This window comes from Stenella coeruleoalba, assembly GCF_951394435.1.
Source record: "Stenella coeruleoalba genome assembly, contig: scaffold_143, whole genome shotgun sequence".
NCBI classification, from domain to species: Eukaryota; Metazoa; Chordata; class Mammalia; order Artiodactyla; family Delphinidae; genus Stenella; species Stenella coeruleoalba.
The window spans coordinates 693,997-707,949 of NW_027646418.1; the positions used below are offsets into that span (position 1 = coordinate 693,997).

A 13,953-nucleotide genomic window follows, 5' to 3' on the forward strand; every position below is an offset into this window, starting at 1 on the left:
GCATGTTTTGGCTGAAGGAAGAATACCTTAAACCTGGGTAGTTGAAACCCGTGGAATGGGTACCATGCAATATGACTTCAAAGGGTCTTCATTTGCTCACCGAACCTCTCCAATCCTATCACTGCTGCGTTTATGCCCCTGTACACATGCTTGATTCTCTTTCGGAGACATAGCAATCCATAGGTTTTAAGATACTTACTAGTCAGGTACATTCTTAGGCGTTTAATATGCGGTGTTGAGTCCATTTTGTTGAGCAAAGAGTAGCTCTTGTCTATTCCATATTTGGCTTAAGGAACTTTATCTGTTCTCATTTCAGTCTCTGGTTTTATGCAGCACCCAACTCACCTTTCCCCTTAAGCAAGCATAAGTTGGTTTTCTAAATTTGAGACCCTGTTCTGCTCTGTAATTCAGTTCCTGTGTAGCCACGTTTACATTCCGTGTATTACAGATATCTTATGATGTTTCTTTTTCTGTGTGACTTATTTCAGTTAGAATCATCATACCTGAATCCATTCATTGTGCTGCTAAGGGCCTGATGACATAGATTTCATTGCTGAGTGATATTGTTTTGTAAGTAAATACCACAACTTCTTTATCCATTTTTCACTTTCTGCGATGTTGAACTTGTACTGTAAACGAGGTTCTTGTAAACAGAGGCGTCCCAAACTTTGGGGTGGCTGTGTCTTTTTGATTTTAATTTCCCTAAGCTGTAGGACCATAAGAGGAAGTGCCTTAGGCTCTGTTGCTTTGTTTTTTAGATGTTTCAGGAAACACCATACACTTCTCCCGAGTGTCTGTTGGCAATTTACATCCCCCCCATCAGCATAACAAGGCTCCCAGTTCTCCATGGCCTGTCCTGACTTTCTGGATTTTACACTTTTTTCAGATGGCCCTTTTGACCGGGGGGAAGTGAGACTTCATTGTAGTGCAGATTTCCTTTGCAAGCTTGCTTGGTTGGCCAAAAAGGGCGTATGCGTTTTTTCCTGAATATATTCAGGAAAAAACGCATACGCACTTTTTGGCCAAGTGCATCATTGTGGACGGTCTGCCTCTTTTCCTATGCTTGAAATGCAATTCCAGTCTACCTCCTGAAATCAGTTTCCTGCAATTCTGCCCCGCTTTCAAGTCCTCTTGGCAGCCTTACTTCAGTATATTTTTGGACGATAGCTGTCATTTATAACTCTGCAGGTTTGTGAATTACAGTGCCCCTGAGCTCCTTTCTTCAATCCCTTTCTTGTGACCTGGCCGCAACACCACAGGATGGCTTCAGGCCCTAATCTGGTTCCGGCACGGCACGCTGAGCCTTTGGTTAATTCCTCTTCCTGGTGGGAAATGAGAGTTAAATTTGCCCGTCCAGACACCTCCAGCTAGTCTCTCATTGGTTCTCGCTATTCCTGTTCATCTTCCACAGAAATTGCAAACTGGGCCAAACAGGAGGTTAAAGTGACTGACTCTCCAAGTCGGGAGAGTGTTAATAAAGCGTCTGGAATGTTGCAACCGAATACCAGGGTCCGAAAACTGAGACATATTTGAACACGTCTCCCGATCACATGGTTGATCATACTCTAGGTTCCACATGCATGTTTTGGCTGAAGGAAGAATACCTTAAACCTGGGTAGTTGAAACCCGTGGAATGGGTACCATGCAATATGACTTCAAAGGGTCTTCATTTGCTCACCGAACCTCTCCAATCCTATCACTGCTGCGTTTATGCCCCTGTACACATGCTTGATTCTCTTTCGGAGACATAGCAATCCATAGGTTTTAAGATACTTACTAGTCAGGTACATTCTTAGGCGTTTAATATGCGGTGTTGAGTCCATTTCGTTGAGCAAGGAGTAGCTCTTGTCTACTCCATATTTGGCTTAAGGAACTTTATCTGTGCTCATTTCAATCTCTGGTTTTATGCAGCACCCCAACTCACCTTTACCCTTAAGCAAGCATAAGTTGGTTTTCTAAATTTGAGACCCTGTTCTGTTCTGTAATTCAGTTCCTCTGTAGCCAAGTTTACATTCCGTGTATTAGTGATATCTTATGATGTTTCTTTTTCTGTGTGACTTATTTCAGTTAGAATCATCATACCTGAATCCACTCATTGTGCTGCTACGGGCCAGATGACATAGATTTCATTGCTGAGTGATATTGCTTAGTAAGTAAATACCACAACTTCTTTTTCCATTTTTCACTTTCTGCGATGTTGAACTTGTACTGTAAACGAGGTTCTTGTAATCAGAGGCGTCCCAAACTTTGGGGTGGTTGTGTCTTTTTGATTTTAATTTCCCTAATCTATAGGACCATAAGTGGAAGTGCCCTAGGCTCTGTTGCTTTGTTTTTTAGATGTTTCAGGAAACACCATACACTTCTCCCGAGTGTCTGTTGGCAACTTACATCCCACCCATCAGCATAACAAGGCTCCCAGTTCTCCATTGCCTGTCCTGCCTTTCTGGATTTTACACTTTTTTCAGATGGCCCTTTTGACCGGGGGGAAGTGAGACTTCATTGTAGTGCAGATTTCCTTTGCAAGTTTGCTTGGTTGGCCAAAAAGGGCGTATGCGTTATTTCCTGAATATATTCAGGAAAAAACGCATAAGCCCTTTTTGGCCAAGTGCATCATTGTGGACGTTCTGCCTCTTTTCCTATGCTTTCAATGCAATTCCAGTCTACCTCCTGAAATCGGTTTCCTGCAATTCTGCCCCGCTTTCAAGTCCCCTTGGCAGCCTTACTTCAGTATATTTTTGGACGATAGCTGTCATTTATAACTCTGCAGGTTTGTGAATTACAGTGCCCCTGAGCTCCTTTCTTCAACTCCCTCTCTTGTGAGCTGGCCGCAACACCGCAGGATGGCTTCAGGCCCTAATCTGGTTCCGGCACGGCACGCTGAGCCTTTGGTTAATTCCTCTTCCTGGTGGGAAATGAGAGTTAAATTTGCCCGTCCAGACACCTCCAGCTAGTCTCTCATTGGTTCTCGCTATTCCTGTTCATCTTCCGCAGAAATTGCAAACTGGGCCAAACAGGAGGTTAAAGGGACTGACTCTCCAAGTCGGGAGAGTGTTAGTAAAGCGTCTGGAATGTTGCACCCGAGTACCAGGGAAGGAAAACTGAGACATATTTGAACACGTCTCCCGATCACATGGTTGATCATACTCTAGGTTCCACATGCATGTTTTGGCTGAAGGAAGAATACCTTAAACATGGGTAGTTGAAACCCGTGGAATGGGTACCATGCAATATGACTTCAAAGGGTCTTCATTTGCTCACCGAACCTCTCCAATCCTATCACTGCTGCGTTTATGCCCCTGTACACATGCTTGATTCTCTTTCGGAGACATAGCAATCCATAGGTTTTAAGATACTTACTAGTCAGGTACATTCTTAGGCGTTTAATATGCGGTGTTGAGTCCATTTTGTTGAGCAAAGAGTAGCTCTTGTCTATTCCATATTTGGCTTAAGGAACTTTATCTGTGCTCATTTCAGTCTCTGGTTTTATGCAGCACCCCAACTCACCTTTCCCCTTAAGCAAGCATAAGTTGGTTTTCTAAATTTGAGACCCTGTTCTGCTCTGTAATTCAGTTCCTGTGTAGCCACGTTTACATTCCGTGTATTACAGATATCTTATGATGTTTCTTTTTCTGTGTGACTTATTTCAGTTAGAATCATCATACCTGAATCCATTCATTGTGCTGCTAAGGGCCTGATGACATAGATTTCATTGCTGAGTGATATTGTTTTGTAAGTAAATACCACAACTTCTTTATCCATTTTTCACTTTCTGCGATGTTGAACTTGTACTGTAAACGAGGTTCTTGTAAACAGAGGCGTCCCAAACTTTGGGGTGGCTGTGTCTTTTTGATTTTAATTTCCCTAAGCTGTAGGACCATAAGAGGAAGTGCCTTAGGCTCTGTTGCTTTGTTTTTTAGATGTTTCAGGAAACACCATACACTTCTCCCGAGTGTCTGTTGGCAATTTACATCCCGCCCATCAGCATAACAAGGCTCCCAGTTCTCCATGGCCTGTCCTGACTTTCTGGATTTTACACTTTTTTCAGATGGCCCTTTTGACCGGGGGGAAGTGAGACTTCATTGTAGTGCAGATTTCCTTTGCAAGCTTGCTTGGTTGGCCAAAAAGGGCGTATGCATTTTTTCCTGAATATATTCAGGAAAAAACGCATACGCCCTTTTTGGCCAAGTGCATCATTGTGGACGTTCTGCCTCTTGTCCTATGCTTTCAATGCAATTCCAGTCTACCTCCTGAAATCGGTTTCCTGCAATTCTGTCCCGCTTTCAATTCCTCTTGGCAGCCTTACTTCAGTATATTTTTGGACGATAGCTGTCATTTATAACTCTGCAGGTTTGTGAATTACAGTGCCCCTGAGCTCCTTTCTTCAATCCCTTTCTTGTGACCTGGCCGCAACACCACAGGATGGCTTCAGGCCCTAATCTGGTTCCGGCACGGCACGCTGAGCCTTTGGTTAATTCCTCTTCCTGGTGGGAAATGAGAGTTAAATTTGCCCGTCCAGACACCTCCAGCTAGTCTCTCATTGGTTCTCGCTATTCCTGTTCATCTTCCACAGAAATTGCAAACTGGGCCAAACAGGAGGTTAAAGGGACTGACTCTCCAAGTCGGGAGAGTGTTAGTAAAGCGTCTGGAATGTTGCAACCGAGTACCAGGGTACGAAAACTGAGACATATTTGAACACGTCTCCCGATCACATGGTTGATCATACTCTAGGTTCCACATGCATGTTTTGGCTGAAGGAAGAATACCTTAAACCTGGGTAGTTGAAACCCGTGGAATGGGTACCATGCAATATGACTTCAAAGGGTCTTCATTTGCTCACCGAACCTCTCCAATCCTATCACTGCTGCGTTTATGCCCCTGTACACATGCTTGATTCTCTTTCGGAGACATAACAATCCATAGGTTTTAAGATACTTACTAGTCAGGTACATTCTTAGGCGTTTAATATGCGGTTTTGAGTCCATTTCGTTGAGCAAGGAGTAGCTCTTGTCTACTCCATATTTGGCTTAAGGAACTTTATCTGTGCTCATTTCAATCTCTGGTTTTATGCAGCACCCCAACTCACCTTTACCCTTAAGCAAGCATAAGTTGGTTTTCTAAATTTGAGACCCTGTTCTGTTCTGTAATTCAGTTCCTCTGTAGCCAAGTTTACATTCCGTGTATTAGTGATATCTTATGATGTTTCTTTTTCTGTGTGACTTATTTCAGTTAGAATCATCATACCTGAATCCACTCATTGTGCTGCTACGGGCCTGATGACATAGATTTCATTGCTGAGTGATATTGCTTTGTAAGTAAATACCACAACTTCTTTATCCATTTTTCACTTTCTGCGATGTTGAACTTGTACTGTAAACGAGGTTCTTGTAATCAGAGGCGTCCCAAACTTTGGGGTGGTTGTGTCTTTTTGATTTTAATTTCCCTAATCTATAGGACCATAAGTGGAAGTGCCCTAGGCTCTGTTGCTTTGTTTTTTAGATGTTTCAGGAAACACCATACACTTCTCCCGAGTGTCTGTTGGCAACTTACATCCCACCCATCAGCATAACAAGGCTCCCAGTTCTCCATTGCCTGTCCTGCCTTTCTGGATTTTACACTTTTTTCAGATGGCCCTTTTGACCGGGGGGAAGTGAGACTTCATTGTAGTGCAGATTTCCTTTGCAAGTTTGCTTGGTTGGCCAAAAAGGGCGTATGCGTTATTTCCTGAATATATTCAGGAAAAAACGCATACGCCCTTTTTGGCCAAGTGCATCATTGTGGACGTTCTGCCTCTTTTCCTATGCTTTCAATGCAATTCCAGTCTACCTCCTGAAATCGGTTTCCTGCAATTCTGCCCCGCTTTCAAGTCCCCTTGGCTGCCTTACTTCAGTATATTTTTGGACGATAGCTGTCATTTATAACTCTGCAGGTTTGTGAATTACAGTGCCCCTGAGCTCCTTTCTTCAACTCCCTTTCTTGTGACGTGGCCGCAACACCGCAGGATGGCTTCAGGCCCTAATCTGGTTCCGGCACGGCACGCTGAGCCTTTGGTTAATTCCTCTTCCTGGTGGGAAATGAGAGTTAAATTTGCCCGTCCAGACACCTCCAGCTAGTCTCTCATTGGCTCTCGCTATTCCTGTTCATCTTCCGCAGAAATTGCAAACTGGGCCGAACAGGAGGTTAAAGGCGCTGTAACCCCAAGTGCAGAGAGTGTTAGTAAAGCGTCTGGAATGTTGCACCCGAGTACCAGGGTACGAAAACTGAGACATATTTGAACGTGTCTCCCGTTCACACGGTTGATCATACTCTGGGTTCCACATGCATGTTTTAGCTGAAGGAAGAATACCTTAAACCTGGAGAGTTGAGACCCGTGGAATGGGTACCATGCAATATGACTTCAAAGGGTCTTCATTTGCTCACCGAACCTCTCCAATCCTATCACTGCTGCGTTTATGCCCCTGTACACACGCTTTATTCTCTTTTGGAGACATAGCAATCCATAGGTTTTAAGATACTTACTAGTCAGGTACATTCTTAGGCGTTTAATATGGGGTGTTGAGTCCATTTCGTTGAGCAAGGAGTAGCTCTTGTCTATTCCATATTTGGCTTAAGGAACTTTTTCTGTGCTCATTTCAATCTCTGGTTTTATGCAGCACCCCAACTCATCTTTCCCCTTAAGCAAGCATAAGTTGGTTTTCTAAATTTGAGACCCTGTTCTGTTCTGTAATTCAGTTCCTGTGTAGCCAACTTTACATTCCGTGTATTAGTGATATCTTATGATGTTTCTTTTTCTGTGTGACTTATTTCAGTTAGAATCATCGTACCTGAATCCGCTCATTATGCTGCTACGGGCCTGATGACATAGATTTCAGTGCTGAGTGATACTGCATTGTACGTAAGTACCACAAGTTCTTTATCCATTTTTCACTTTCTGTGATATTGAACTTGTACGGTAAACGAGGTTCTTGTAAACAGAGGCGTCCCAAACTTTGGGGTGGCTGTGTCTTTTTGATTTTAATTTCCCTAAGCTATAGGACCATAAGTGGAAGTGCCCTAGGCTCTGTTGCTTTGTTTTTTAGATGTTTCAGGAAACACCATACACTTCTCCCGAGTGTCTGTTGGCAATGTACATCCCACCCATCAGCATAACAAGGCTCCCAGTTCTCCATGGCCTGTCCTGCCTTTCTGGATTTTACACTTTTTTCAGATGGCCCTTTTGACCGGGGGGAAGTGAGACTTCATTGTAGTGCAGATTTCCTTTGCAAGTTTGCTTGGTTGGCCAAAAAGTGCGTATGCGTTTTTTCCTGAATATATTCAGGAAAAAACGCATACGCACTTTTTGGCCAAGTGCATCATTGTGGACGTTCTGCCTCTTTTCCTATGCTTTCAATGCAATTCTAGTCTACCTCCTGAAATCGGTTTCCTGCAATTCTGCCCCGCTTTCAAGTCCCCTTGGCAGCCTTACTTCAGTATATTTTTGGACGATAGCTGTCATTTATAACTCTGCAGGTTTGTGAATTACAGTGCCCCTGAGCTCCTTTCTTCAACTCCCTTTCTTGTGACGTGGCCGCAACACCGCAGGATGGCTTCAGGCCCTAATCTGGTTCCGGCACGGCATGCTGAGCCTTTGGTTAATTCCTCTTCCTGGTGGGAAATGAGAGTTAAATTTGCCCGTCCAGACACCTCCAGCTAGTCTCTCATTGGTTCTCGCTATTCCTGTTCATCTTCCGCAGAAATTGCAAACTGGGCCAAACAGGAGGTTAAAGGGACTGACTCTCCAAGTCGGGAGAGTGTTAGTAAAGCGTCTGGAATGTTGCACCCGAGTAGCAGGGTACGAAACTGAGACATATTTGAACACGTCTCCCGATCACATGGTTGATTATACTCTAGGTTCCACATTCATGTTTTAGCTGATGGAAGAATACCTTAAACCTGGAGAGTTGAAACCCGTGGAATGGGTACCATGAAATATGACTTCAAAGCGTCTTCATTTGCTCACCGAACCTCTCCAATCCTATCACTGCTGCGTTTATGCCCCTGTACACATGCTTGATTCTCTTTCGGAGACATAGCAATCCATAGGTTTTAAGATACTTACTACGCAGGTACATTCTTAGGCGTTTAGTATGCGGTGTTGAGTCCATTTCGTTGAGCAAGGAGTAGCTCTTGTCTACTGCATATTTGGCTTAAGGAACTTTATCTGTGCTCATTTCAATCTCTGGTTTTATGCAGCACCCCAACTCACCTTTACCCTTAAGCAAGCATAAGTTGGTTTTCTAAATTTGAGACCCTGTTCTGTTCTGTAATTCAGTTCCTCTGTAGCCAAGTTTACATTCCGTGTATTAGTGATATCTTATGATGTTTCTTTTTCTGTGTGACTTATTTCAGTTAGAATCATCATACCTGAATCCACTCATTGTGCTGCTAAGGGCCTGATGACATAGATTTCGTTGCTGAGTGATATTGCTTTGTAAGTAAATACCACAAGTTCTTTATCCATTTTTCACTTTCTGCGATGTGGAACTTGTACTGTAAACGAGGTTCTTGTAATCAGAGGCGTCCCAAACTTTGGGGTGGTTGTGTCTTTTTGATTTTAATTTCCCTAATCTATAGGACCATAAGTGGAAGTGCCCTAGGCTCTGTTGCTTTGTTTTTTAGATGTTTCAGGAAACACCATACACTTCTCCCGAGTGTCTGTTGGCAATTTACATCCCGCCCATCAGCATAACAAGGCTCCCAGTTCTCCATGGCCTGTTCTGCCTTTCTGGATTTTACACTTTTTTCAGATGGCCCTTTTGAAACGGGGGAAGTGTGACTTCATTGTAGTGCAGATTTCCTTTGCAAGCTTTCTTGGTTGGCCAAAAAGGGCGTATACGTTTTTTCCTGAAAACATTCAGGAAAAAACGCATACGCCCTTTTTGGCCAAGTGCATCATTGTAGACGTTCTGCCACTTTTCCTATGCTTTCAATGCAATTCCAGTCTACCTCCTGAAATCAGTTTCCTGCAATTCTGCCCCGCTTTCAAGTCCTCTTGGCAGCCTTACTTCAGTATATTTTTGGATGATAGCTGTCATTTATAACTCTGCAGGTTTGTGAATTACAGTGCCCCTGAGCTCCTTTCTTCAACTCGCTTTCTTGTGAGCTGGCCGCAACACTGCACGATTGCTTCAGGCCCTAAACTGGTTCCGGCACGGCTCGCTGAGACTTTGGTTAATTCCTCTTCCTGGTGGGAAATGAGAGTTAAATTTGCCCGTCAAGGCACTCCAGCTAGTCTCTCATTGGTTCTCCCTATTCCTGTTCATCTTCCGCAGAAATTGCAAACTGGGCCAAACAGGAGGTTAAAGGCACTGACATTCCAAGTGGGGAGAGTGTTAATAAAGCGTCTGGAATGTTGTACCCAAGTACCAGTGTACGAAAACTGAGACATATTTGAACACATCTCCCGTTCACACGGTTGATCATACTCTAGGTTCCACATGCATGTTTTGGCTGAAGGAAGAATACCTTAAACCTGGGTAGTTGAAACCCGTGGAATGGGTACCATGCAATATGACTTCAAAGGGTCTTCATTTGCTCACCGAACCTCTCCAATCCTATCACTGCTGCGTTTATGCCCCTGTACACACGCTTGATTCTCTTTTGGAGACAATAGCAATCCATAGGTTTTAAGATACTTACTAGTCAGGTACATTCTTAGACGTTTAATATGGGGTGTTGAGTCCATTTCGTTGAGCAAGGAGTAGCTCTTGTCTATTCCATATTTGGCTTAAGGAACTTTATCTGTGCTCATTTCAATCTCTGGTTTTATGCAGCACCCCAACTCACCTTTACCCTTAAGCAAGCAGAAGTTGGTTTTCTAAATTTGAGACCCTGTTCTGTTTTGGAATTCAGTTCCTGTGTAGCCAAGTTTACATTCCGTGTATTAGAGATATCTTATGATGTTTCTTTTTCTGTGTGACTTATCTCAGTTAGAATCATCGTACCTGAATCCACTCATTATACTGTTATGGGCCTGATGACATAGATTTCATTGCTGAGTGATATTGCTTTGTAAGTAAATACCACAACTTCTTTATCCATTTTTCACTTTCTGTGATATTGAACTTGTACTGTAAACGAGGTTGTTGTAAACAGATCGGTCCCAAACTTTGGGGTGGCTGTGTCTTTTTGATTTTAATTTCCCTAAGCTATAGGACCATAAGTGGAAGTGCCCTAGGCTCTGTTGCTTTGTTTTTTAGATGTTTCAGGAAACACCATACACTTCTCCCGAGTGTCTGTTGGCAATTTACATCCCGCCCATCAGCATAACAAGGCTCCCAGTTCTCCATGGCCTGTCCTGCCTTTCTGGATTTTACACTTTTTTCAGATGGCCCTTTTGACCGGGGGGAAGTGAGACTTCATTGTAGTGCAGATTTCCTTTGCAAGCTTGCTTGGTTGGCCAAAAAGGGCGTATGCGTTTTTTCCTGAATATATTCAGGAAAATCGCATACGCCCTTTTTGGCCAAGTGCATCATTGTGGACGTTCTGCCTCTTTTCCTATGCTTTCAATGCAATTCCAGTCTACCTCCTGAAATCGGTTTCCTGCAATTCTGCCCCGCTTTCAAGTCCTCTTGGCAGCCTTACTTCAGTATATTTTTGGACGATAGCTGTCATTTATAACCCTGCAGGTTTGTGAATTACAGTGCCCCTGAGCTCCTTTCTTCAACAAGCTTTCTTGGGAGCTGGCCACAACACCGCAGGATGGCTTCAGGACCTAATCTGGTTCCGGCACGGCACGCTGAGCCTTTGATTGATTCCTCTTCCTGGTGGGAAATGAGAGTTAAATTTGCCCGTCCAGACACCTCCAGCTAGTCTCTCATTGGTTCTCGCTATTCCTGTTCATCTTCCGCAGAAATTGCAAACTGGGCCATACAGGAGGTTAAAGGGACTGACTCTCCAAGTCGGGAGAGTGTTAGTAAAGCGTCTGGAATGTTGCACCCGAGTACCAGGGGACGAAAACTGAGACATATTTGAACACGTCTCCCTATCACATGGTTGATCATACTCTAGGTTCCACATGCATGTTTTGGCTGAAGGAAGAATACCTTAAACCTGGGTAGTTGAAACCCGTGGAATGGGTACCATGCAATATGACTTCAAAGGGTCTTCATTTGCTCACCGAACCGCTCCAATCCTATCACTGCTGCGTTTATGCCCTTGTCCACATGCTTGATTCTCTTTCGGAGACATAGCAATCCATAGGTTTTAAGATACTTACTAGTCAGGTACATTCTTAGGCATTTAATATGCGGTGTTGAGTCCATTTCGTTGAGCAAGGAGTAGCTCTTGTCTATTCCATACTTGGCTTAAGGAACTTTATCTGTGCTCATTTCAATCTCTGGTTTTATGCAGCACCCCAATTCACCTTTCCCCTTAAGCAAGCATAAGTTGGTTTTCTAAATTTGAGACCCTGTTCTGTTCTGTAATTCAGTTCCTGTGTAGCCAAGTTTACATTCCGTGTATTACTGATATCTTATGATGTTTCTTTTTCTGTGTGACTTATTTCAGTTAGAATCATCATACCTGAATCCACTCATTGTGCTGCTAAGGGCCTGATGACATAGATTTCATTGCTGAGTGATATAGCTTTCTAAGTAAATACCACAACTTCTTTATCCATTTTTCACTTTCTGCGATGTTGAACTTGTACTGTAAACGAGGTTCTTGTAAACAGAGGCGTCCCAAACTTTGGGGTGGCTGTGTCTTTTTGATTTTAATTTCCCTATGCTATAGGACCATAAGTGGAAGTGCACTAGGGTCTGTTGCTTTGTTTTTAGATGTTTCAGGAAACACCATACAATTCTCCCGAGTGTCTGTTGGCAATTTACATCCCGCCCATCAGCATAACAAGGCTCCCACTTCTCCATGGCCTGTCCTGCCTTTCTGGATTTTACACTTTTTTCAAATGGCCCTTTTGACCGGGGGGAAGTGAGACTTGATTGTAGTGCAGATTTCCTTTGCAAGCTTGCTTGGTTGGCCAAAAAGGGCGTATGCGTTTTTTCCTGAATATATTCAGGAAAAAACGCATACGCCCTTTTTGGCCAAGTGCATCATTGTGGACGTTCTGCCTCTTTTCCTATGCTTTCAATGCAATTCCAGTCTACCTCCTGAAATCGGTTTCCTGCAATTCTGCCCCGCTTTCAAGTCCTCTTGGCAGCCGTACTTCAGTATATTTTCGGACGATAGCTGTCATTTATAACTCTGCAGGTTTGTGAATTACAGTGACCCTGAGCTCCTTTCTTCAACTCGCTTTCTTGTGAGCTGGCCGCAACACCACAGGATGGCTTCAGGCCCTAATCTGGTTCCGGCACGGCACGCTGAGCCTTTGGTTAATTCCTCTTCCTGGTGGGAAATGAGAGTTAAATTTGCCCGTCCAGACACCTCCAGCTAGTCTCTCATTGGTTCTCCCTATTCCTGTTCATCTTCCGCAGAAATTGTAAAGTGGGGCAAACAGAAGGTTAAAGGCACTGACTCTCCAAGTGGGGAGAGTGTTAGTAAAGCGTCTGGAATGTTGCACCCGAATACCAGGGGAGGAAAACTGAGACATATTTGAACATGTCTCCCGATCACATGGTTGATCATACTCTAGGTTCCACATGCATGTTTTGGCTGAAGGAAGAATACCTTAAACCTGGGTAGTTGAAACCCGTGGAATGGGTACCATGCAATATGACTTCAAAGGGTCTTCATTTGCTCACCGAACCTCTCCAATCCTATCACTGCTGCGTTTATGCCCCTGTCCACATGCTTGATTCTCTTTTGGAGACATAGCAATCCATAGGTTTTAAGATACTTACTAGTCAGGTATATTCTTAGGCGTTTAATATGCGGTGTTGAGTCCATTTCGTTGAGCAAGGAGTAGCTCTTGTCTATTCCATATTTGGCTTAAGGAACTTTATCTGTGCTCATTTCAATCTCTGGTTTTATGCAGCACCCCAACTCACCTTTCCCCTTAAGCAAGCATAAGTTGGTTTTCTAAATTTGAGACCCTGTTCTGTTCTGTAATTCAGTTCCTGTGTAGCCAAGTTTACATTCCGTGTATTACTGATACTTATGATGTTTCTTTTTCTGTGTGACTTATTTCAGTTAGAATCATCATACCTGAATCCACTCATTGTGCTGCTAAGGGCCTGATGACATAGATTTCATTGCTGAGTGATACTGCATTGTACGTAAGTACCACAAGTTCTTTATCCGTTTTTCACTTTCTGTGATATTGAACTTGTACGGTAAACGAGGTTCTTGTAAACAGAGGCGTCCCAAACTTTGGGGTGGCTGTGTCTTTTTGATTTTAGTTTCCCTAAGCTATAGGACCATAAGTGGAAGTGCCCTAGGCTCTGTTGCTTTGTTTTTTAGATGTTTCAGGAAACACCATACACTTCTCCCGAGTGTCTGTTGGCAATTGACATCCCGCCCATCAGCATAACAAGGCTCCCAGTTCTCCATGGCCTGTCCTGCCTTTCTGGATTTTACACTTTTTTCAGATGGCCCTTTTGACCGGGGGGAAGTGAGACTTCATTGTAGTGCAGATTTCCTTTGCAAGCTTGCTTGGTTGGCCAAAAAGGGCGTATGCGTTTTTTCCTGAATATATTCAGGAAAAAACGCATACGCCCTTTTTGGCCAAGTGCATCATTGTGGACGTTCTGCCTCTTTTCCTATGCTTTCAATGCAATTCCAGTCTACCTCCTGAAATCGGTTTCCTGCAATTCTGCCCCGCTTTCAAGTCCTCTTGGCAGCCGTACTTCAGTATATTTTTGGACGATAGCTGTCATTTATAACTCTGCAGGTTTGTGAATTACAGTGCCCCTGAGCTCCTTTCTTCAACTCGCTTTCTTGTGAGCTGGCCGCAACACCGCAGGATGGCTTCAGGCCCTAATCTTGTTCCAGCACGGCACGCTGAGCCTTTGTTTAATTCCT

The 13,953-nt window shown here is 43.6% G+C and overlaps 1 long non-coding RNA gene across 2 annotated transcripts in view; it reads left to right on the forward strand.

The window, feature by feature from the left end:
• Nucleotides 1-13,953, forward strand: part of LOC307181130 — a 341,735-nt gene that overhangs the window by 130,364 nt on the left and 197,418 nt on the right. Inside the window, exon 4 of one of the 2 annotated variants that reach the window (XR_013825933.1) lies at nucleotides 2,068-2,125. The exons of the other annotated variant lie outside the window; for it this stretch is intronic. This is a non-coding gene — a long non-coding RNA (uncharacterized lncRNA). Of the gene's footprint in view, nucleotides 1-2,067; nucleotides 2,126-13,953 lie in introns of those variants that run through there. 2 annotated transcript variants of the gene reach the window in all.